This window comes from Aegilops tauschii, chromosome 5 (assembly GCF_002575655.3).
Source record: "Aegilops tauschii subsp. strangulata cultivar AL8/78 chromosome 5, Aet v6.0, whole genome shotgun sequence".
NCBI lineage: Eukaryota > Viridiplantae > Streptophyta > Magnoliopsida > Poales > Poaceae > Aegilops > Aegilops tauschii.
The window spans coordinates 552661936-552683646 of record NC_053039.3 but is presented as its reverse complement, the minus strand read 5'-3'; the positions used below and the strand labels follow the sequence as shown (position 1 = coordinate 552683646).

Sequence of the window (21711 nt, the reverse complement as noted above, 5' to 3'; positions counted from 1 at the left end):
GTTATTTAGAATAAATAAAGCAAAAAAATATTATCTGTCTGTTTTCTGAATTATCCATGCAATAAAAAATATCCCGAAAATAATAGTTCTCCAAATGCCCTGCCAATTTCGTATGATTTTTTATGGAATATTTGAGGATTTTAGGCACTGAGAACACAGCAGGGGGGCAAGCACCTGGCCACGAGGGTCCAGGGCGCGCCCCCTGTCTCGTGGGCCCATGGTGGCCCCCCTCCACTTATTCCTGCACCCACACACTCCATCTTCCTCCCAAAAAATCCCCATCCAGCTCAAGCACGAGTTCTAGCTCATTTTGCTGCGATTTTCGATCTCCTTGCTCAAAGCTCCATTCACAAAACTGCTTTGGGAGATTGTTGCTTGGTATGTGACTCCTCCATTGGTCCAATTAGTTTTTGTTCTAGTGCTTTATTCATTGCAATTTTTTTCTGCATAGGTGACCCTGTTCTTGAGCTTGCATGACAAATTTATGAGGTCCCAAGTAATTCTAATGCATGATATAGGCTCTAGGCACTTGTAGGAGTAGTTGCTATCAATCTTTTTTAGTTTGATTCACTTTTATTTTGAAGTTACTAAAAATTTCAGAAATTTTTCAGAGGAAGAAATATGTCCAGGAAATCGTACCAAGGTGGTTCTTCAAGAAAGCAAGCACCCGGGCGCACTATGCGTGAGCAAGACAATGAACCACCAAGGGAAGCTGACGTGCGGCCTTGTGAATGGCCGTCAGAAGAGTTTATGGTCAATGCGGACATTAAGGATGAATTTGACGCATATGTGCGTAACGCCGATCTTGAGGACTTCATTCAAGATAAGTGTCCTCAGTACTACTATTTAACTGATTCATTCGTGAGAAGGTTTAAATTTTCATCTTCACGTAATTCTCAAAGTGTCCTGTTTGATATATATGATCAATCCTACACCATGGACTTAGAAGATTTCACTACTGCTTGCAAACTCCCACAGTGGGGTAGTGTTAATGAACCCCGTAAATCTGAATATAAAGACTTTCTTGCTAGTATAACAGTGGGAGAATCTAGGGATATAGCACAAGCTACCATAGGGAGCATTCATTTCCCCGCTATACATTATTTTGCTCTCTTCATTGGCATATGCATTAACGGTAAAGATTAAGCATGTCACATGCGTGTCCCTGATCTCTGTGTCCTCAAGAGTACTGTTTTAGGTAATAAAGATTACAACTTGGGGGCAATAGTTGCACGTAGGTTGCATAATAATGGTATATCTGGAGATTGATTTGGAGGAATTTATGCGACCCGTGTTGCTAATTATCTTGGTATATCCCCACGTGAGGGAGATATAGAGTTGCCTGCCGCTTATTTAGATTTTGATGCTATGGTCAGGCACCATTTTCTTGTGAGGAATGAACAATTCCTCCAGTATCGACTAATCTTCGACATACGTTGCTCTGTCCATGTTACTCTCCCTGCTCCTTCCCTTTTTGATTACCAGGCAAAGCGAAGATATGTTGTCACCAGGGAGGAGGCAACCGAACACGAGAGGGGAGCGGAGGCAGCTCGCCAGCATGCCGCAGCTCAGGAGGCATTGGCTGCTGCATCTCAGTACGACCCCGGTTATAACTTTGGATATCAGCTAGGCTATCCTTGGCAATAGACCAACTTAGGCCAAAAGCCTAAGCTTGGGGGAGTACGTATTTCTCACCGACTTTACATTCATGTTCACACACTATTCTAGTTGTCGGTGCTCATACTCTTTCATTGTACTATCCATGCTAGTTTAATTTATTTTTCTAGCTTTCTTCTTGTGTGTTTGATAAACTCTAGAAAAACCAAAAAATTAGTTAGTTTAATTTCCATGCTTGTAATAGAATTAAATGAAAACCCAAAAAGATTTCTCATTCTTCTTTTGCTTGTTGGGAGCTTTCCCGTGTAAATAGTATTATTTCTTTTCTTTATTTTGGGGGTCGAGAGGAGAATACCATAATGAAAATGTTTAGTGGCTCTCATATGCATGATTGTTGATTTAACTTAGAGCCCATATTACTTTGTCTTCTCTCTTGAATTGAATGCTTGCAGATTCCATCTTAGTCCAATGCACGTGCACTATTATTATTATACACACCATTCGGTCATGCGAGTGAAAGGAAATAATGACAATATATGATGGACTGGTCGAGATGAGAGAAGCTGGTATGAACTCGACGTCTCTTGTTTTTGTAAATATGATGAGTTCATCGTTCCTAATTCAGCTTATTATGAATAAACATGTTTGCAATGACAGTTAGAGATTATAGTTGCTTATGCCATGCTTAATTACCTATGAGTTATAATGGTCTACCTTGCGTGCCAACATGTATTAAAATGGTTGCGATGTGGTATGATAGGGTGGTATCCTCCTTTGAATGAACTGAGTGACCCGACTTGGCACATGTTCACGCATGTAGCTGAAACAAAATCAACATAGCGTTCACGATATTTATGTTCATGGTGGATTATATCCTACTCATGCTTACACTCAGTGTTGATTAATTTTTATGCATGTTCATGACTATTGTCGCTCTCTCAGTTGGTCGCTTCCCGGTCTTTTGCTAGCCTTCACCTGTACTAAGCGGGAATACTGCTTGTGCATCCAAACTCCATAAACCCCAAAGTTATTCCATATGAGTCCACCATACCTTCCTATATGCGGTATCTACCTGCCGTTCCATGTAATTTTGTATGTGCCAAACTCCAAACCTTCAAATGAAATTCTATTTTGTATGCTCGAATAGCTCATCTATCAACTAGGGCTGTCTGTATCTTCCATGCTAGGTGGGTTATTCTCAAGAGGAGTGGACTCCGCTCCTCATTCGCGAGAAAATGGCTGGTAACCGAGATGCCTAGTCCCATGCTTTAAGCAAATCAAATCAAAATAATTGCAAACAAAACTCCCCCAGGACTCTTGTTAGTTGGAGGCACTCGTTGTTTCGAGCAAGCCATGGATTGATGCTTGTTGGTGGAGGGGGAGTATAAACTTTACCATTCTGTTTGGGAACCGCCTATAATGTCTGTAGCATGGAAGATATCGCCATCTCTTGGTTATTATGTTGACAATGAAAGTATACCGCTCAAAATATTATTTATCTCTACTTTAAAATCGAGCTCTGGCACCTCTACAAATCCCTGCTTCCCTCTGCGAAGGGCCTATCTATTTACTTTTATGTTGAGTCATCACCTTCTTATTAAAAAGCACCCGCTGGAGAGCACCGCTGTCATTTGCATGCATTACTATTAGTGTATATTGGGTATGACTTGACTAGATCTCTTTTACCATGAATTACAATGTTTAGTCAGTCCTTGATCTTTAAAGGTGCTCTGCATTTATGTTTTGCGGTCTCAGAAAGGGCTAGCGAGATACCATCTTGTCATATCATATTATGATTGTTTTGAGAAAGTGTTGTCATCCGAGTTTTATTATTATTGCTCGCTAGTTGATTATGCCATTGATATGAGTAAACATGAGACCTAAGTGTTATTGTGAATATGGTTAGTCATAATCTTTGCTAAAAACTTGAATGCTGGCTTTGCATATTTACAACAACAAGAGCAAACAGAGTTTGTAAAAGTTTTTCTTTATCACTTTCAGTTTATCAACTGAATTGCTTGAGGACAAGCAAAGGTTTAAGCTTGGGGGAGTTGATACGTCTCCAACGTATCTACTTTTCCAAACACTTTTGCCCTTGTTTTGGACTCTAATTTGCATGATTTGAATGAAACTAACCCGGACAGATGCTGTTTTCAGCAGAATTGCCATGATGTTATCTTTGTGCAGAAACAAAAGTTCTCGGAATGACCTGGAAATCCACGGAGATTATTTTTGGAAAATAAGAAAAATACTGGCGAAAGAATCAAGGCCAGGGGGCCCACACCCTGTCCATGAGGGTGGGGGGCGCGCTCCCTCCCCCTGGGCGCGCCCCCCCTGTCTCGTGGGCCCCCTGATGCTCCACCGACCTCAACTCCAACTCCATATATTATGTTTTGCAGAGAAAAAAAATCAAAGAGAAAGTTTCATCGCGTTTTACGATACGGAGCCGCCACCAAGCCCTAATATCTCTTGGGAGGGCTGATCTGGAGTCCGTTCGGGGCTCCGGAGAGGGGGATTCCTCGCCGTCGTCATCATCAACCATCCTCCATCACCAATTTCATGATGCTCACCGCCGTGCGTGAGTAATTCCATCGTAGGCTTGCTGGACGGTGATGGGTTGGATGAGATTTATCATGTAATTGAGTTAGTTTTGTTAGGGTTTGATCCCTAGTATCCACTATGTTCTGAGATTGATGTTGCTATGACTTTGCTATGCTTAATGCTTGTCACTAGGGCCCGAGTGCCATGATTTCAGATCTGAACCTATTATGTTTTCATGAATATATGTGAGTTCTTGATCCTATCTTGCAAGTCTATAGTCACCTATTATGTGTCAAGATCCGACAACCCCGAAGTGACAATAATCGGGATACTTCTCGGTGATGACCGTAGTTTGAGGAGTTCATGTATTCACTAAGTGCTAATGCTTTGTTCCGGTACTCTATTAAAAGGAGGCCTTAATATCCCTTAGTTTCCATTAGGACCCCGCTGCCACGGGAGGGTAGGACAAAAGATGTCATGCAAGTTCTTTTCCATAAGCACGTATGACTAAATTCGGAATACATGCCTACATTACATTGATGAACTGGAGCTAGTTCTGTGTCACCCTAGGTTATAACTATTACACGAGGAATCGCATGCGACATAATTATCCATCATTGATCCAATGCCTACGAGCTTTTCACATATTGTTCTTTGCTTATTTACTTTTCCGTTGCTACTGTTACAATCACTACAAAACCCAAAAATATTACTTTTGCTATCGTTACCATTACTATCATATTACTTTGCTACTAAATACTTTGCTGCAAATACTAAGTTATCCAGGTGTGGTTGAATTGACAACTCAACTGCTAATACTTGAGAATATTCTTTGGCTCCCCTTGTGTCGAATCAATAAATTTGGGTTGAATACTCTACCCTCGAAAGCTGTTGCGATCCCCTACACTTGTGGGTTATCATGTGCTTGTTTTGATGATTCTATGGTTTTCTTTGAAGAGTTTTTGCCATAGAAAAGTTGGAATACAGTAGATATAATGCAAAAATAAAATATGAATGGGTTTGCAATAGTAATTATAGTAGTGGTTTGCTTTCTTATACTAACAGATCACAGGAAGGTTTTGTTGAGTTTTGTGTGATTGAAGTTTTCAAGTTTTGGGTGACCTTACGATGGATGAAGGAATAAGGATTAGCAAAAGACTAAGCTTGGGGATGCCCGAGGCACCCCAAGATAATATTCAAGAAGTAGAAAGCAACTAAGCTTGGGGATGCCCCTGAATGGCATCCCCTCTTTCTTCTAACAACCATCGGTATTTTACTTGGAACTATATTTTTATTCGTCACATATTATGAGTTTTGCTTGGAGCGTCTTGTATGATATGAGTCTTTTCTTGTTTTGCTTTATGTTTTAAGTCTTGAATCCTTGTTGGATGCACCCTTTTGAGAGAGCCAAAAATTATGCTATGCTTGCTCCTATGCTTCACATAAAGTTTTAAAGCCATGGAATTGCTCTAGTGCTTCACTTATATCTTTTTGAGCACGGTGTGCTTTGTTATTTTTGAAGAAATGCTCTCATGCTTCACTTAGATTTATTTGGGAGTTAGTAATTTTTTTTAAGAAATTCTCTCTTGCTTCACTTAGATCATTTTGAGAGAAAGAAATTTTATGCTCATGTTCTTCACTTAAATTTGTTTGAGCTTATTAAAAGCAACATATGGAAATAGTCCCAAAGTGATAGATATCCAAGGAGGATATAATAAAAACTTTCATGAAGATCATTGGACAAAATAAACTTGGTTCTTAGTAATGGTTTTGATATATGACGATATGATATGTGAGTCATGTTGATGAGTAATTGTGCTTTAGTAAGAATATTGATCTTAAGGTTTGTGATTCCCTATGCAAGCATGAAAGTCAATAGTTATGCAATGAAATTTACTTGTGGTGCATTATTCGGTGTTACTTATGCTTAATGCTTGGGTACGAGATTTTTTGTTTCTTGGTTGGTCGCTTCTCAATCTTTTTGCTAGCCTTCATTTTGCACTAAGTATGATCACTACTTGTGCATCCAAAACCCTTTAAACCAGTTTTGCCATATTAGTCCACTATACCTACCTAATTTGCATGTGCCATCTCTAATTTTCAAAATAAATTTCTCTTTTGTGTGCTCTACAGGCGGTGAGGGGTGGCCAATATTTTCCATGCTAGATGTGTTATTCTCACGATGAGTGTTTATTCACTTGTCGTTGCACGAGATTACGACAAAGGTATTAGGGATGCCTTGTCCCGAAATGAAAAATGAATTTACTTTATGTTGTCAAATAATAAATTCCTTGGAAGTGTTGGTATGGAGGGCACCCGTGGATACGGTTAGCCATGGAAAGTGAAAGTAATGGTGGAAAAAGGAATAAACTTTATTTTCTGTTTGGGAACCGCCTATGATGTATCTAGCATGGAAAGTGTTGGGAGCTCTAAGTCGTTTTCGTTGGTGGGAAAAGTATGCCTCCCAAAATGTTTTATCTCTCAATTTTCGCGTTGTGCTCTGGCACCTCTACAAATCCCTACTTCCCTCTATGAAGGGCCCTTCTTTTACTTTATGCAATTTTTATTTTGAATTTTGATTCTCCACCTTCTCTCATAAAGCACCAACTAAGGGGCACTATGATCGTATTTGAGCATTGGGTGTAGCTAATATTCGAGTGTATTTCATGAATGGATCAATGGTGACCATAATGGGCTAGGGATAACTTGCTTTGGTGTTGATATTTTGAAATACATGGTTGCTTGTTGGTATGCTTGAGTATTAAAGTCTTCATGTCAAAACTAGACTATTGCTTTGAACCATATAAAAGTCCAAATGTCCATGCTATAAAGAAAAGAAAATGTGATGAACATGTTAGGCAGCATTCCACATCAAAAATTCTTTTTTTATCATTTACCTACTCGAGGACGAGCAGGAATTAAGCTTTTGGGGATGCTGATACGTCTGCAACGTATCTATAATTTTTGATTGTTCCATGCAGTTATATTATCATTCTGGGATGTTTCACAATCATTTTATATCATTTTCTGGTACTAGCCTATTGAAATAGTGCCCAGTGCCAATTGTTGTTTTCTGCATATTTTTTACATCGCAGGAAATCAATACCAAACGGAGTCCAAACGCATCGAAACTTTTTGTGGATTTTTTGGACCAGAAGACATCCAGTGGGCCAAGAAAGCACCTGAGGGGAGCTCCGAGGGGAGCACAACCCACCAGGGCGCGCCTGGGGGCCCAGGCGCGCCCCGGTGGGTTGTGCCCTCCTCGTTGGCCCCCCGCACTGCCTATTTGCTCTATAAATACCCCAATATTCCAGAAAACCTAGGGGAGTCGATGAAAATCAATTCCAGCCGCCGCAGAGTCCAGAAACACCAGATCCAATCTAGACACCATCTTGGAGGGGTTCATCATGTCCATTGGTGCCTCTCCAATGATGCGTGAGTAGTTCTTTGTAGACCTACGGGTCCGTAGTTAGTAGCTAGATGGCTTCCTCTTTCTCTCTCTTGATTATCAATACAATGGTCTCTTGGAGATCCATATGATGTAAGTCTTTTTGTGGTGTGTTTGTTGGGATCCAATGAACTTTGAGTTTATGATCAGATCTATGTTTTTATCCATGAGAGTTATTTGAGTCTTCTTTGATCTCTTATATTCATGATTGATTATAGCCTCGTATTTCTTCTCCGATATTTGGGTTTTGTTTGGCCAACTTGATCTATTTATCTTGCAATGGGAAGAGGTGTTTTGTGATGGGTTCGATCTTACGGTGCTTGACCCCAGTGACAGAAAGGGAAACGACGCATATGTATCGTTGCTATTAAGGATAACAAGATGGGGTCTATTTCTACATAAATAGATCTTGTCTACATCATGTCATCATTCTTATTGCATTACTCCGTTTTTCCATGAATTAATACACTAGATGCATGCTGGATAGCGGTCGATGTGTGGTGTAATAGTAGTAGATGCAGGCAGGAGTCGGTCTACTAATCTTGGACGTGATGCCTATATAATGATCATTGCCTGGATATCGTCATGATTATTTGAAGTTCTATCAATTGCCCAACAGTAATTGTTTTCCCACCGTTTGCTATTTTTCTCGAGAGAAGCCACTAGTGAAACCTACAGTCCTCGGGTCTCTTTTCATCATATTTGCCTTTGCGATCTATTTTCCTTTTATTTTATTTTCAGATCTATTAAACCAAAAATACAAAAATATCTTTCTGCAATTTATTTGTTCCGCGATCTATTTATCCTATCTACCACATTTATCTCACGTTATCTTGCCTACTTGAGGCGCCGTACCCGAAAGGGATTCACAACCCCTTTAACACGTCGGGTTGCGAGTATTTGTTATTTGTGTGCAGGGGCTGTTTATGTGGCGTGAGGAGGTTCTCCTACTGGTTCGATAACCTTGGTCTCATCACTGAGGGAAATACCTACTATCGCTATACTGCATCATCCCTTCCTCTTTGGGGAAATATCGACGTAGTTCTAGCAGACATCACAGACCCTGAGCAACAAAGAAATAAATGAAGCGCTGGGGGGGCGACAAGTTGCATGCATGCATAAGCATATCATGAGCATCGCATGTTCATGTAGATAAGATCGCATCTGACATCATTTTCATCTGCATAAACTGCAGGCTCCTGCCGTGGACTCAGTCCCCAAGAGGAAATGAGAAGACGAGCCAGCACTGCGGTCTCCGACAAGCCAAATAGATAAGTTTTTTCTCTTATCCATACATGTTCTGTAAGTAAGGACTTGTGCATGAGAAAACCATGCTATCCTTTGAAACTTAGGTGCTCCCACCCTTCGACTCGAGCGTTGCTTCGATCGGGGTGGTCGCAGTGGCCTTTGATGGATAAGGACTGGCAGGGGGCTGGTCCCTCTTTACGGTTTGTGCCCAGTAGGCCTACTCCCCGACAACAAAATAGAGGGTACCGACAGGATAGCCTGCTGGGGGAAACTCGTTACTTAAAAATATAGAGACATCCCACCTCTGCATGGACATATACATGCACGAGTCCCCGGCGAGGTTTATCCTTTTTAATTTATATGCTGATCAAACAAGTACAGACCTTAAAGGACACAAACATGGATTCAAGAGATTACATTATTTGAACTAAAATTGGCAAGTGCCTATACATTTACGACTGAAAAAACATAAGTGCCCCGTAAACTCCTCTCCATGTCCCTCTTATCCCAGGTACTGCAGTGGGAAGGGAAGGGGACGGGAGGAGCGCTCAAGCAGGAGCCCACCCCGGTCCCGTCATGGCCTGCCGGGCGTAGCCTGACAAGATCGAGAGTGGTGAGGCTGCGAAGGAGGAGGGCGGAAGGAGCAGCTTGGCGGCGCCCTGGTTACCACCTCCAGGACCAGCCAGAAGCCCCATCTCGAGCACTGGTGGGATAAACCACCAAAGCTCAGCTGGAAGACTGCTGAAGGGAGGCGAAGGCACCAAGAGAGTGGCCCCCTCCCCGGCGACCGGGAGGCCGATGATGATGGTGCCAGGGGGAGGGGAAGAACAGAAAGATGAGGCGGCAGGTCGCCAGTACAAGACGAACGCGGTGGTGCCATCGTACTCCGACCTGACGGCCTGCCTCCCGCCTTCTTCATCTTCCCTAGCTTCATCTTCATCAACGCCGCTGCAAGGAGACGTCGGCCTCTCGGTCCGGCATCTCCCCCGAGGAGACGGTGGGCAATCACAGCGACCAGGGCGCTCGAGGTGCACCACTTCCCACCTTGGCAGGCAGGAAGGCGCCCTCCTCTTCAACATCAACCCCGGTTCCGAGGGAAGAGGCAGTGCTGGGATTACCAACGACCCTGAGCCCTGCACCCCGGACGAGCATTGAAGGCTCCAAGAACCTGGTCGCCAGGCCGACGAGCCGCAATGGCTCGCGGTAGGATGTCGTGCTCCCTGCTAGACGGCTAGCCAAGGCAGAGGACGCAAGCATTTCACCACAATGGGAAAGCTTGATATCTCCTTCATCGCGAATGGCTCGCCCACCATGCCGCCTCTGAACCTGGACCAGACCCACTCCCCAAACGTCAACGCAAGCACTTGGCGTCATCAGTGAGGGAGTCCTGGATTAGGGGGTACTCGGACTGCCAGACTATATACTTTGGCCGGACTGTTGGACTACGAAGATACAAGATTGAAGACTTCGTCCCGTGTCTGGAGGGGACTCTCCTTGGCGTGGAAGGCAAGCTTGGCAATTAGGATATGTTGATCTCCTTCTCTGTAACCGACTCTGTGTAACCCTAGCCCCCTCCGGTGTCTATATAAACCGGAGGGTTTAGTCCGTAGGACCAACAACAATCAGAATCATAGGCTAGCTTCTAGGGTTTATGTGGCACCCCGGCTCAGAGAAAACCGGAACGCCCCGTATTCCAGCCCAGAAATCAAGGAGAAGTCTTCTGGAATACGGCACTGCTTAGCATAGAACAAACCAGCTCCCTATTATTACACGAAAATGAATACAAGGTCTCCGATATTACAATGAATAACATCGGCACGGCGACACTATGCCATCCTCAGTTGCTGTATGCAAGCAGCAGAACAACTCGAAGCAGCGAATAACTCTAGCAGCGGAACAACGGCGACGGTGGTGAACTCCACTCCGCAGGGACTCTGGCTGGAACGATTATCCTAGCTCGCACGAACGGGAACCACGACAAGCAAGCAATCAAATCCGGCATGACCTGCAAACTGGCATGACATGTCAGGTCAGTACATTGAATGTACTTGCAAGCTCACAATAACCAGAAGCATTCAAGACAGACAACAGCATGGCAATTACAAGTTAAACAGGAATTATCATGAGATCATCAGAATAACATGGCATGACCGACATAAACATGATACAGCTAACACAACATGAACATATTAATCCGACAATACTAGCATGCAACATGATGACACTATCATGCACTACTTATTCTGCTCGGGTTACCTCGTAACCAACACATGCATCACTTACCAACCTCGGACATCACACGATCATCTCAGGATCAAATCAAGCTTGGTATAAACAATACCGTAGCGATCAGTAAATGACCACAAGGAGCTTGATCTTTACCCACGACTCTCGCACAACATCACGAATATCCAACAACTCGGTATCCTCGATACCATCGCGATCCTTACGCCGACCACAACCACGGGTTGTCATTAATCAAGTTATTCTTATTACTGTTGACTCATGGTGTACCCTACTTTCAACCTGGGCCCTTATCCGCGGGCGCGGCTATCGATAGATTTAATATACACTCTGCAGAGGTTAGTATACTGTACCCACACTACGGAACCCATGGCCTCGCACTCCCATTCGGGCGGACCAACGGCGTTCCGACAAAACCGATCTACTGTCATGACACTCTCCCAGCCACTCCGACTCACTCCCCTCTGGGCTAAGTCATGGGTGGCCCCGTGTCTACCAAAGACACAACGACCACCGCCGTGGCCCGTCCCACACGGGGACACGGATCCAAAAACTCAAACTCAACAACAGGCACACAAGGTTATGTCCGCCTACCTGATCAGGGTAGCGCGCGCCCATAACCTTCCCTCGTTGGAGGCACCGGCGAGAGGCACAACAATAGACCCAGTTAGGACCGTCCCATACCAGTAAGCGTGGTTGCACTGGTCAGCATCGATTCAGCGGCACAATGACTCAGCCAACAGTTGTTCAAGTTCAATTTAATCCGGTTAAATTGAATGCAAATATGCTGAGTCATGATAAAAATGCATGAACATGATATCAACACAATCATGAGGGTATCTCATAACTGTCCACCATATCAACAATGAATCATATCCATTGGGCATGGCGTACTGACTAGCATGAACATCACCAGTACATACTTCTCCGAAACATAGCATGACCACTAGCATCAACAATAAATGTCATGCAAGAACATATCAACGATGCCATCATGCAAGCATTTAACCAACTGGATGTAAAGGGACATGCATAACGACGGTACTCGGGACAGACGACAGTCATGCACCGAAGACCATCACCATCATCAGCATATACTACTATCAAGCATGGCAATATGAAAGGAATACTAGCAACTAGCCGGGCATGACAACCAGGTGCATAACAACATAGCAAGAAAGTAAGCACTAGTCCAGAAGCATTACCGAAACAACGATAACCATATTTTAAACAAGCAAACATTTAATAAATATTCAAGTTGAAAACCATGGCTACTGCATGACTATCATGCAAGTGGGTATTGTGGCTTGCCTGGGGTGGAAGAAATCACCGGGAGAAAGTGCGAGAAACTCGCGGAACGAATCGCCGAAAAACTTTCTCTCTCGGAGAGGGCTGAATAAGGGCAAGGGCAAAAAGGTCATTTTCACTGTGTCAAACCATAGTGAAAATGAAACCAACAGAACGGGCTCGATGAGACGAAGAAGTGAGCGTTGTTTTCACCTTAAACGGAGTTACGGATAAAAAGATATGGATGTTTTTCTGCCAGGGACCCATCTGTAATGAAAATCTTTTCAACCAGGGGCCTGAACAGAAAAAGTGAAAAGGTAATCTGGAAAAATACGCTTTCACCTTATCCTTTGGAACAGTGGCGGGGCTGACGTGTGCGGGTCCCACGGGGTGGGGCCCGTCACTTATCCACGTGGTCAGACCAGGTCAACGGGCTGAGGCTGCCACGCGGGGCCCGCGAGGAGAAGAGGGCCCGCCTGGCCTCTGTCTTCTTCTTCCTCGTCCTGCTCCCGCACGGGACAGAGGAGGCAGGGGAGGGCGCGTCACCGGCGACGGGCCGGCCGGCTCCGGCCGGCTCCGGCGAGGACGCAGCCACCGGTGGGCTCGGGAGGAGGCGCCGCGTCCATCCCGCAGTGAAGGGAGCGCCGGGGATGACTAGGGCAGCCGCGGCTTGGGGCAACAGAGGACGCGGTGGCGGCGGCTGATCTTGGGGACGACAGCCACAGCTACTCCGGAGACTAGATAAGGGGCTGGGGAGGATCACTGGCGAGTGGGGAATCCAGTGGTGGTGGACGAACGGAGGGGGAGGCTCGGTGTCGGGCTAATTTAGCCGAGCCGAGGCGGCGGCCATGGTTGCATAGGGAGGCGAGGAGAGCAGCTCCGGCTCGGGGAAGAAGTGGGGCGGGGTCCTGGGAGTGATGGGAGGCGAGAGGTGAGCTCGGAGGGCTCGGGGGATGGCTATATATAGCCGGGCGAGAGGGATGGGCTCGGGTGCCGCCGGGCACGTCCGGCCGAGGCTCTGGCGACGGCCAGCGATCACGGGAGGGCGCGGGATCGCGACGAGAGGGGGGTGCGGACGAGCTACAACTATGCACAGGGCAGGAGGGGCCGAGGGCGCAGAGGGGAAACGGCCACGGCGCCATTAAAGCTCGGTCGGCACTGCTCACCCGTGGGCGCGCGGCGACGAGCGCTGACGAGGAAGCGGACGGAGGGGGAGAGAGGTCCAGCAGGACGGCGACGACGCAGGCCAGCTGGTAGACACGCTCACGAGCGCGAAGACGACGAGAGAAGGAGGGGCCCGAGCAAGAGGCCATTCTGGGCGCGCTCATGGCATGCCAAAACGGTGGTCACCACCAGTGCTGGCATGAGGGGGAGGCAAACAGCTGGAAAACGTTGTCTAGTGGTAAGTTCCTCAAGGGTAGGTCTCAACTAGGGTGGTATCTCGGTTAAAAGTGATCTGGTTAAACGGTAAGAACCCTCTGAAGTTTACTGCTGTAAACTTGGGTGAGCACTAGTGATCAACAGGAAGGGTTTTGGATCCAATGGAGTTGTCTGCGAGGTTGAGGTAAAGAAGTACTTTCACCCTGATAGCTTGGAGTGGATTAGGATCAAGATTTAATGTAGTTGCTTAACAACCACATAAACTGGTCCAGAAACTAGATTAGGATGATGCACTCTGATGAAGCATCAACTTGAGCTCAAATTGGTTATGGCCCAATGATTTGAAGATATACAGATGCCCAAGGAGTTTCATGCCATTTGGATGAACCAAAATAGCACTTGCTTCAGAAAGATTTATTCTGACCAGAAATTGGAAGTATTCCACAGGGCAAATTGTCAAAGGTATTGAGCCACAAATTGGTCGAGGGAGGTTATATGGACAATATAAGGCCTATAAAATTTGGCAGCCATAATGGAGCAAGATAAAATATACTTGCTTCACAAACTGAACTTTTGGGCAGAAACAAAGATTTGAAGATGAGCTCACATGGAGGCATGATATGAGCTCTACTTTGTTTTAAGGCTATTATATGATTATATGGAGGATCATGCAAAATTTCAACTCATTTTGATATGCCTAGCTTGTACCTCCTTCACAAAGCTTCTTTCTGGACAGAAACTTTGGAAAATCATAATTCAATAATTACTAGGCAAATGAGGTTGAATTTTGGCATGGGGCAATGATATGGACATGAAAAGATGTCCAAGGAGTTTGAGGTCAATTGGGAAAAGGAAAATGGCACTTGCTTCACAATGTGCCATTTGGGGCAGAATAGTAAATGGATTATTGGAGGATTATTTTTGAACATGGCAATGAATTTTTTTGCCATATTTGATCAAGATATGACCCAAACGATTTATAAGAATTATTTGGAATTTTAGGAGTGAGGGAAATATAGGTTGCTTCACAACCTAGGGCAATTGGAGTTATTCCTTCAATAGAAAAGGAATATTCCCAATAAAAAGATTATTGGGACTTGGGCTAGGATGGAAATGACAGGGTCCAGGGAAAGATTTGGGAATGACAAGCCACTCTGGAAGCAAAGAAGAGGGCATCTTCTTCAGTTTCCAGACCACAAAGCCACGGAAAAAGAAAACTCAGGCAAAAACCTCAGAAAAACAAAAGAAAAAGAAAGGGCCAAAAATCAGGCTGTCACAAACCTTACCCCCTTAAAGAAATCTCGTCCTCGAGATTTGGTTGCTCAGGGAACAAGTATGAATATTCTGACTTAAGGAAACCGTTTCCAACTCGGGTATCTTTTTTCTTATTTTTGTTCCCACTAATTTTTTTATCTTACTGGCCCTGGGTGGTTTGCTTTACTGTATCCACATTCTGACAGATCTTACCTGGCTTGCTCATGCTTATATAGGCTCCAATTTCTTTTTAGATCTGCTGACTAGCTGACTGTGATTAATTTTCACAACTGAAATATATGTCCGTCTCACAAATCCAAAAGTGATTTCCGCTGGGTGTGTCACCCGGCACTGACAACCTTTCATGTAATGATGATCAGAATTTTATGATGAAAACTCAAGCTCTGACTCATTGCATTGGGTTTCTCCACTAAATGCAGGTCCTTTGGGTTCCAAACAGTGAGTTAAAATATAACCGTTTCCTGACAGATTCTGACTCATCGCAGAAGTTTCTGAACTGGTTCCATTGTCGTGAGTATCGGATCCGTACCAAATATTTGATTGTCTCCTGTCGCGGCCAGCATAAAGGGTTTGGCCTATATGATAATATCTGCAGACTTGACTGACGGTGTTTCTGATGGAAATTTTTTTGTTCACGACGGGCTATCCATGATCATTCATATAGGTGAGGACTCAGGCTTCCAGACTGTGATTCCTCATGCCGATTACTCATGCTGTAGGCATATCCATGTGGATCAACACTGACTTAGACTGTCCAGGGGATCTGCACCATGGGGGTCGTGTACAATTTTCATACCTGCATCGCTGGTCTTGCTCCTTCATTTTTGTTTTCTTGGTCTGGATCTTTGGATGAAAGAGCTGGGCCATATTGTTTCTTTGTATGACCATAGGTACTGTCGGTGCAATTTTTCGGCAATCATAGCTTATCCTCATTTTTCTGACAGGGTAACCCATTAAATGGCAGGTTCAACACCTCTCAAGTTCTGATCGTTGGGAAATGATCATCCGAAACCCTTGCAATAAATCGGCAAATAAATCAGTAGCCACCAGAACTGTCTTTACCACTCAGATCTGGGACATTACTGACATAACTCAACCACGGCTCAGGACAGCCGAAAAAACAGCTCAGAGCATGAGACCGGGTCGATAAGAAGAAGGTGGCAGCTCCCTAGAATAGCCAAAAAGCAGCTATAGGGCCACTGTCACAAAAAGAAACTCACAGCTGTACGAAACGGTCGAAAAGCAGCTCAGAACTCGTGACAGTCGTGAAAGAGAGAAATAAAAAAATCCGCATCCGCCCCGGATAGGTAGAAACAGCTCAGATCACAGGCGTGGTGCCGTCGTTGGAGAAAAAGGGGACAAAGGCTCATCAGGATCATTTTCCAGGTTCACGGATACTTGTATTGAGCTCATTGATGTCGTCAATCCTTATAATCCTTTGTCACACTGTGGTGTATACTGGCTTTCTTCTCTTAATCATCGTCACGTGGTTATCAGATCCTCCTCCGAGTGACTTGTAAGATCTCGGTGGTATGCTCACCGCATATATATGAGAATCTGATTCCGAGACAGACGTGTATTCTGACTGATTCTTGATTCTGACCAAAATGATGCGGATCTGATTCTTAGGATTCACTGCCATATGCTGTCAATTCACAGCGTACTACCTTGTACCAATGTCTTACTGAGGAATATTTGCTGGCTTGAGCTCGAAACTTTCATCGGACAGCTTGCTGAAGAAGACTGGGTATCGTGCTTCAGAAGCTTACCCCCTTAAAGACTTCGCTGGGGAAAGACTCAGTACCTTATGCTGGAAGCTTTTGCGGTTGCTTACCGAAGAAGGCAGAGTACCTTGCGCGAGAAGTCATCCATGTATCGTACTGAGGAAGATAGATGAATCTTGCCTTGGAAGCTTCTCCGGTATCTTGCGAGGGAAAAGTGGGTTGCTTACACCAGAAACTTCTTATTGTGATATGCGGACCGAGTACCACATATACATACCATCTTAATATTTCTGATGTTGATTTCTTGTATGAAACAGGGTTTTACTGGACTATCCTTCTTTTTGAGTATATGCCATATTTTTGTTTGCTTCCAGGTACATCGAGTTCCAAAATCATCCTCAACGAAAATTAAACTTGTATTTGAGCCATACCTTTGATAATATTCTGTCAACCTTGCACACAATTTATCTTCTTGCTGATTTAATCATTTTGTTGTGATGAGTGCAAGCTAATGCAAACTTGATACTGACGGCCCATCCAGGATTTCTTTTGCATCCAGACAAGCTATTCCCAATTTCACTGCAGTCAGCTGATAATTCCATTCTGTTTAGCTGACTTTCCAAATATATGCATTTCTTACTGACTCTTCGGGTCCAGTGTCGGCTGACGAGCAACTTTAATAGGGGAAAAAATTGTAACACCGAAGGCCCAAAGAAAGGAACAACAGAAATGACTAAAACAAAAGCACACAAGCATTCTACTAGTATAATTAATCGAGCAAGCATCACATATTACTGCTAGTCACACAATATGCATGCCTACTTAAGCACACAAATTTCGCGGAATCTCCGGTACTACGATCTAATATGCTGTGACGATGTGCACGAGGACGAATAAATGTGTGGAAGATTTGGTGTAAGCAGCGCTACACCAAGTGTTGGCTTAGCCAGGGGCAACCTGAACTAGCTCGGAGGCGAGGACGTACTCGGTAATCATGCAGTGGGACACGAAGGTCGCAACCACATTATTATCAAGCAGACGGAAAAAGATCCGTACTCGTCCAAGAAATAGGATAGCGGGCAAAAACTGAGGCTGCTGACATTGCCCTTTCTTGATAACTAAGATCATTAAGGGTTGCCAACACGACAAAATAAAAGAACGATCTGGGATAGATGCATGTTCATCACCAAAATGATAGACGGGACTGAAGGAAAGACATCGGTGCGATAACTGAGCACCATTTTTGCAAACAGTGTCGGGATCACTTGGCATCACTCTGCTGGGACAGAAATAACACCAAACACCAAAAGAAAAAGGAACTGGAGAAATGCAAAGGTTGAGCTGTAGTGGATCCGAACCGATGCCAGCTACACTCACCAGATAAACCGTTAGTACAAATACTAAGGCTATATGCATGCTATGCAGCAAACAAATGCAGCAATCAAGTGCAACAAACAAACTTGGGTCTATACTACCGCTTTCTAACATTCGCGCGGTCTAGGGCGTCCTATAGCTAGACCTGCTCTGATACCAAGCGCTGTGGCACCCCGGCTCAGAGAAAACCAGAACGCCCCGTATTCCAGCCCAGAGATCGAGGAGAAGTCTTCTGGAATACGTCACTGCTTAGCATAGAACAAACCAGCTCTCTATTATTACACGAAAATGAATACAAGGTCTCCGATATTACAATGAATAACATCGGCACGGCGATACTACGCCATCCTCAGTTGCTCTATGCAAGCAGCAGAACAACTTAAAGCAGCGGAATAACTCTAGCAGCGGAACAACGACGACGGTGGTGAACTCCACTCCGCAGGGACTCTGGCTGGAACGATTATCCTAGCTCGCACGAACGGGAACCACGACAAGCAAGCAATCAAATCCGGCATGACCTGCAAACTGGCATGACATGTCAGGTCAGTACATTGAATGTACTTGCAAGCTCACAATAACCAGAAGCATTCAAGACAGACAACAGCATGGCAATTACAAGTTAAACAGGAATTATCATGAGATCATCAGAATAACATGGCATGACCGACATAAACATGATACAGCTAACACAACATGAACATATTAATCCGACAATACTAGCATGCAACATGATGACACTATCATGCACTACTTATTCTGCTCGGGTTACCTCGTAACCAACACATGCATCACTTACCAACCTCGGACATCACACGATCATCTCAGGATCAAATCAAGCTTGGTATAAACAATACCGTAGCGATCAGTAAATGACCACAAGGAGCTTGATCTTTACCCACGACTCTCGCACAACATCACGAATATCCAACAACTCGGTATCCTCGATACCATCGCGATCCTTACGCCGACCACAACCACGGGTTGACATTAATCAAGTTATTCTTATTACTGTTGACTCATGGTGTACCCTACTTTCGACCTGGGCCCTTATCCGCGGGCGCGGCTATCGATAGATTTAATATATACTCTGCAGAGGTTAGTACACTGTACCCACACTACGGAACCCATGGCCTCGCACTCCCATTTGGGTGGACCAACGGCGTTCCGACAAAACCGATCTACTGTCATGACACTCCCCCGGCCACTCCGACTCACTCCCCTCTGGGCTAATTCATGGGTGGCCCCGTGTCTACCAAAGACACAACGACCACCGTCGTGGCCCGTCCCACACGGGGACACGGATCCAAAAACTCAAACTCAACAACGGGCACACAAGGTTATGTCCGCCTACCTGATCAGGGTAGCGCGCGCCCATAACCTTCCCTCGTTGGAGGCACCGGCGAGAGGCACAACAATAGACCCAGTTAGGACCGTCCCATACCGGTAAGCGTGGTTGCACTGGTCAGCATCGATTCAGCGGCACCATGACTCAGCCAACAGTTGTTCAAGTTCAATTTAATCCGGTTAACTTGAATGCAAATATGCTGAGTCATAATAAAAATGCATGAACATGATATCAACACAATCATGAGGGTATCTCATAACTATCCACCATATCAACAATGAATCATATCCATTGGGCATGGCGTACTGACTAGCATGAACATCACCAGTACATACTTCTCCGAAACATAGCATGACCACTAGCATCAACAATAAATGTCATGCAAGAACATATCAACGATGCCATCATGCAAGCATTTAACCAACTGGATGTAAAGGGACATGCATAACAACGGTACTCGGGACAAACGACAGTCATGCACCGAAGACCATCACCATCATCAGCATATACTACTATCAAGCATGGCAATATGAAAGGAATACTAGCAACTAGCCGGGCATGACAACCAGGTGCATAACAACATAGCAAGAAAGTAAGCACTAGTCCAGAAGCATTACCGAAACAACGATAACCATATTTTAAACAAGCAAACATTTAATAAATATTCAAGTTAAAAACCATGGCTACTGCATGACTATCATGCAAGTGGGTATTGTGGCTTGCCTGGGGTGGAAGAAATCACCGGGAGAAAGTGCGAGAAACTCGCGGAACGAATCGCCGGAAAACGTTCTCTCTCGGAGAGGGCTGAATAAGGGAAAGGGCAAAAAGGTCATTTTCATAGTGTCAAACCATAGTGAAAATGAAACCAACAAAACGGGCTCGACGAGACGAAGAAGTGAGCGTTGGTTTCACCTTAAACGGATTTACGGATAAAAAGATATGGATGTTTTTCTGCCAGGGACCCATCTGTAATGAAAATCTTTTCAACCAGGGGTCTGAACAGAAAAAGTGAAAATGTAATCTGGAAAAATACGCTTTCACCTTATCCTTTGGAACAGTGAAGGGGCTGACGTGTGTGGGTCCCACGGGATGGGGCCCGTCACTTATCCACGTGGGCAGACCAGGTCAGCGGGCTGAGGCTGCCACGCGGGGCCTGCGAGGAGAAGAGGGCCCGCCTGGCCTCTGCCTTCTTCTTGCTCGTCCTGCTCCCTCACTGGATAGAGGAGGCAGGGGAGGGCGCGTCACCGGCGACGGGCCGGCCGGCTCCGGCGAGGACGCAGCCACCGGTGGGCTCGGGAGGAAGCGCCGCGTCCATCCCGCAGCGAAGGGAGCGCCGGGGATGACTAGGGCAGCCGCGGCTTGGGGCAACAGAGGATGGGGTGGCGGCGGCTGATCTTGGGAACGACGGCCACAGCTACTCCGGCGACTAGATAAGGGGCTGGGAGGATCATTGGCGAGTGGGGAATCCAGTGGTGGTGGACGAACGAAGGGGGAGGCTCGGTGTCGGGCTAATTTAGCCGAGCCGAGGCGGCGGCCATGGTGGCATAGGGAGGCGAGGAGAGCAGCTCCGGCTCGGGGAAGAAGTGGGGCGGGGTCCTGGGAGTGATGGGAGTCGAGAGGTGAGCTCGGAGGGCTCGGGGGATGGCTATATATAGCCGGGCGAGAGAGATGGGCTCAGGTGCCGCCGGGCACGTCCGGCCGAGGCTCTGGCGACGGCCAGCAATCACGGGAGGGCGCGGGATCGCGATGAGAGGGGGGTGCGGATGAGCTACAACGATGCATAGGGCAGGAGGGGCGAGGGCGCAGAGGGGAAACGGCCACGGCGCCATTAAAGCTCGGTCGGCACTGCTCACCCGTGGGCGCGCGGCGACGAGCGCCGACGAGGAAGCGGGCGGAGGGGAAGAGAGGTCCAGGAGGACGGCAACGACGCAGGCCAGCTGGTAGACACGCTCACGAGCGCGAAGACGACGAGAAAAGGAGGGGCCCGAGCAAGAGGCCATTCGGGGCGCGCTCATGGCATGCCAAAATGGTGGTCACCACCAGTGCTGGCATGAGGGAGAGGCAAACAGCTGGCAAACGTTGTCTAGTGGTAAGTTCCTCCAGGGTAGGTCTCAACTATGGTGGTAGCTCGGTTAAAAGTGATCTGGTTAAACAGTAAAACCCTCTGAAGTTTACTGCTGTAAACTTGGGTGAGCACTAGTGATCAACAGGAAGGGTTTTGGATCCAA

The 21711-nt window shown here is 45.7% G+C and overlaps 2 long non-coding RNA genes across 2 annotated transcripts; both read right to left on the bottom strand.

Moving 5' to 3' along the window:
• Positions 1-10597: 10597 nt before the first annotated feature.
• LOC141022194 (uncharacterized) lies at positions 10598-13328 on the bottom strand. Its single transcript, XR_012183415.1, has 3 exons — positions 12599-13328; positions 12410-12490; positions 10598-10866 (listed from the first exon to the last, which is right to left on the bottom strand). It is a non-coding gene; the product is annotated as an uncharacterized lncRNA (long non-coding RNA).
• A 5065-nt stretch (positions 13329-18393) lies between these two features.
• LOC141022193 (uncharacterized) lies at positions 18394-21118 on the bottom strand. Its single transcript, XR_012183414.1, has 3 exons — positions 20396-21118; positions 20207-20287; positions 18394-18663 (listed from the first exon to the last, which is right to left on the bottom strand). It is a non-coding gene; the product is annotated as an uncharacterized lncRNA (long non-coding RNA).
• Between the last annotated feature and the right edge of the window lie 593 nt (positions 21119-21711).